This window comes from Monodelphis domestica, chromosome 6 (assembly GCF_027887165.1).
Source record: "Monodelphis domestica isolate mMonDom1 chromosome 6, mMonDom1.pri, whole genome shotgun sequence".
Classification (NCBI taxonomy): domain Eukaryota; kingdom Metazoa; phylum Chordata; class Mammalia; order Didelphimorphia; family Didelphidae; genus Monodelphis; species Monodelphis domestica.
Genome location: NC_077232.1, coordinates 14,075,871 through 14,080,645, shown reverse-complemented (window position 1 = coordinate 14,080,645; position 4,775 = coordinate 14,075,871).

Here is a 4,775-nt window from a genome sequence, read left to right as displayed (position 1 = left end):
TATTTCAATCCCAACCACAAAATACATTTAACACTTGTTGTTAGATTTGGTTTTCAATCCACTGGAAGCATTGTGTTTTTGATCGGTAAGGAAGTGTTTATAGAAGTCTGTTTTTTTTTGCTGCCTCTAAGCCATGATGTTGACTCTGCCTCTCTGATAAGTCTGATTTTTCATAAATCTGCCTGCTATGTTACTAGTGGGTTCATGGGGCCATCCTCCTAGAGGCAATTGGGACATAATCCAGAAGACAACAGTACATCACACAACAATTGTCATATTTTAATTGGGGACCATTTTACTCTCACTGACAATAGGCCAATGTCAAGATTAAATAATTTATCTGAAATAAACATTCATCAAGTCCTGAATTTGAGTTAAGTATTTTTTGGAACTAAAGAAAAGACTTAAAACACTCCAATAAATTGATGGTTTCACTGTGGGTTTTTCCTCCACAGACTGTGATCAAAACCTGGATATATCTGCCCATTCTGGGAAACTCTTGTTTTTGTCTTTTCATTAACATCCCAAATTAAGAACATCTCAGGTCTTCCACTTAACCTCCAGTTTTACCCAAAATCATAAGGTTCCCATGGAGGATATCAATACTTCATCACTTATTGCTTCTCTTACTATATGACCCATCCTCCTTATATTCTACCAATGAAGTTATGGAATGATACTCTTTGCCCTTATTTTCCTCTAAATGGCTCTCATTCTAACTAAATCCTATTAGGAAATACCTATTAAACAGATTTACTTTTAATAATATTACCCTTCTGATTAACAAGTTCAACTTTATTTTGTTTGGTTGATAAGTCATATCAACTCATTTGTGACCCTCCCTGAATTAGCTTTTTGGGACCAATTTAATTCCAAGTCCAGGTTTTAGCTACTAGCAAATTGGAGCATAGTCTACCATTTTATCCACAGAGTCTAGCTCGGAACTTTGCATGAAATCATTGATTAATACATACTGGTTGACTTCTTAGTCTGAAGGGTAAAATTTGGGGAGGACAAAATGACTTGACCTCCATCTAAATAGATGTTGGCAAAATATTAGTATGCAGCTTCAAATTAGGGCAATCTTGGCTCCTACTCCTTCATTTTTAAAGAATGCCAACAATTTTTGACATCTCTTTTTCCAAGTTACAAATTTCACTGATACATATATGGTGTTCTTCTTGTTCTTCAGAACTATTTTGGCTCCTTGTTCTCAACTCTCTTTGTCACAGGGTAGGAAAAATTGTATGTATTTTTCCCAGAATTATGGATCTTAAAAATGTTCTATCCTAGACTTCCGGTTAAGATGGCGGCTTAGAGAAAGCTGAAGTTCAGATCTCCGGAAAACCCTTCCCGACCGATCTCAAACTAGAAGCTCCTAAGGCGCCGAAATTCAAAACGATCAACAGCACAGACCCTGGGAACCCTCCTCCTGGACCTGGACCCGGTTCAAAAGGTACGGCTCCCCTTAAAAGCCAGAACCCGAGATCCCTCGGACCTCAGGGGTAGGAGCGCAGAGTCCAAGGCTCCCGGAAGCGGCAGCCGCGCCGGGCTCAGAGAGCAGGGTCTGAGGAACAACAACCCTCAGGGTCTTCTACCCAAGTCCCAGTCCGGGTGAAAGTTACTGCCTGGGGCTTCCGCTGCAGAGAGCCGGTTGGTCCCGGTGAAAGTTACTGCCTGGGGCCTCCGCTGCAGAGAGCTGGTCAAAACAACAGCAACCCTCAGGGCGGGCAAGACAGCCTCACGGGCTGGATCCTGCTATCCAAGTCTCAGTGAAAGTCTGTGCTCTCGGAGCTTGGGGAAGCGGCAGCCCATCCCCCCGCAGGCCGACGAAACAGCCTCACGGCCAGCGATTCTGAAGGCAACTTCCGGAAATCGAGCCAGGGGGAGAGTGTGGCCTCGTGGTCCGACCCTTCCATTCCAGTTCCAGTGAGGCATATTCAGTTTAACCCAGGGAAAGCTCATAGAACTATCTGCCCAGGACTAAAGCCCCTGAACACCAGAAAGAGACAAGAAAAACTAATCCTCCACATTCAGAAATGGCAAACTCCACAGAACCACAGAAGCCCCAAAATACCAAGAAAAATAAGAAGAAAGGGGCGACTTTGGACACATTCTATGGAGCCAAAATACAAAATACAGAGCAGACAGAAGATAATATAAAAGAAAATGCTCCAAAACCTTCCAAAGGAAATGGAAACTCTCCACAAACCTATGAAGAATTTGAATCAGAAATGACCAAAAAGATGGAAGCCTTCTGGGAGGAAAAGTTGGAAATAATGCAAAAGAAATTCACGCATCTACAAAACCAGTTTGACCAAACTGTAAAAGAAAACCAGGCTTTAAAGGCCAGAATCAGGCAGCTGGAAGACAATGATCGTGTAAAAGAGCAAGAATCAATAAAGCAAAGCCAAAATACCAAGAAATTAGAAGAGAACATAAAATATCTCACCGACAAGGTGATAGATCTGGAAAATAGGGGGAGAAGGGATAATTTAAGAATAATTGGACTCCCAGATAAGCCAGAAATAAACACCAAACTGGACATGGTGATACAAGATATAATCAAAGAAAATTGCCCAGAGATTCTAGAACAAGGGGGCAATACATCCACTGACAGAGCTCACAGAACACCTTCTACACTAAACCCCCAAAAGACAACTCCCAGGAATGTAATTGCCAAATTCCAAAGCTATCAAACAAAAGAAAAAATCCTACAGGAAGCCAGAAAAAGACAATTTAGATATAAAGGAATGCCAATCAGGGTCACCCAAGACCTTGCAAATTCTACTCTGAATGATCGTAAGGCATGGAACATGATCTTCAGAAAGGCCAGAGAGCTGGGTCTCCAACCAAGAATCAGCTACCCAGCAAAACTGACTATATACTTCCAAGGGAAAGTATGGGCATTCAACAAAATAGAAGACTTCCAACTTTTTGCAAAGAAAAGACCAGAGCTCTGTGGAAAGTTTGATACCGAAAATCAAAGAGCAAGGAATACCTGAAAAGGTAAATATTAAGGAAAGGGGAAAAATGTTATCTTCTTTTACTCAAACTCTCTTCTATAAGGACTACATTTATATCAACCTATGTATACTAATATGTGGGGAAAATGTAATGTATAAATAGGGGGTAAAGAAAGACCAAATAGAATAATGGTTCTCACACAAAGATTCACAGAGGAAGGGGAGGGGAAGAAAACTCCTATAAGAAGGAGAGGAAGAGAGGGGGGGGGGTTTACTTAAACCTCAATCTCAGGGAAATCAACTCTGAGAGGGAAAAACATCCAGATCCATTGGGATCTTGAATTCTATCTTACCCAACAAGGGTAAGGAGAAGGGAAAACCAAGGGGGGGAGGGGGAGAGGGAGAACAAAAAGGGAGGGAAAGAGAGGGGGGAGGGGGAGGGAACAAAAAGGGAGGGACTAAAAAGGGAAACATCAAGGGAGGGGACAAGGGGGACTGATTCAAAGTAAATCACTGGACTAAAAGGTAGAGCCGAAGAAGAAAAGGTTAGAATTAGGGAAGGCAATCAAAATGCCAGGGAGTCCACAAATGACAATCATAACTTTGAACGTGAATGGGATGAACTCACCCATAAAACGTAGACGAATAGCAGAATGGATTAGAATCCAAAACCCTACCATATGTTGTCTTCAAGAAACACACATGAGGCGGGTTGACACCCACAAGGTCAGAATTAAAGGATGGAGTAAGACCTTCTGGGCCTCAACTGATAGAAAGAAGGCAGGAGTGGTAATCATGATATCTGATAAAGCCAATGCAAAAATAGACCTGATCAAAAGGGATAGGGAAGGTAATTATATTTTGTTAAAAGGGACTCTAGACAATGAGGAAATATCATTAATCAACATGTATGTACCAAATAATATAGCACCCAAATTTCTAATGGAGAAACTAGGAGAATTGAAGGAAGAAATAGACAATAAAACCATACTAGTGGGAGACTTAAACCAACCATTATCAAATTTAGATAAATCAAATCAAAAAATAAATAAGAAAGAGGTAAAAGAAGTGAATGAAATCTTAGAAAAATTAGAATTAATAGACATATGGAGAAAAATAAATAGGGATAAAAAGGAATACACCTTCTTCTCAGCACCACATGGCACATTCACAAAAATTGACCATACATTAGGTCACAGAAACATAGCACACAAATGCAAAAAAGCAGAAATAATGAATGCAGCCTTCTCAGATCACAAGGCAATAAAAATAATGATTAGTAATGGTACATGGAAAACCAAATCTAAAACCAATTGGAAATTAAACAATATGATACTCCAAAACCGTTTAGCTAAAGAAGAAATCATAGAAACAATTAATAATTTCATCAAGGAAAATGACAATGGCGAAACATCCTTTCAAACCTTTTGGGATGCAGCCAAAGCGGTAATCAGAGGCAAATTCATATCCCTGAAAGCTCATATTAACAAACAAGGGAGAGCAGAGATCAATCAATTGGAAATGCAATTGAAAAAACTCGAAAGCGATCAAATTAAAAACCCCCAGCAGAAAACCAAATTAGAAATCCTAAAAATTAAGGGAGAAATTAATAAAATCGAAAGTGATAGAACTATTGATTTAATAAATAAGACAAGAAGCTGGTACTTTGAAAAAACAAACAAAATAGACAAAGTACTGGTCAATCTAATTAAAAAAAGGAAGGAAGAAAAGCAAATTCACAGCATTAAAGATGAAAAGGGGGACAGCACCTCCAATGAGGAGGAAATTAAGGCAATCATTAGAAATTAC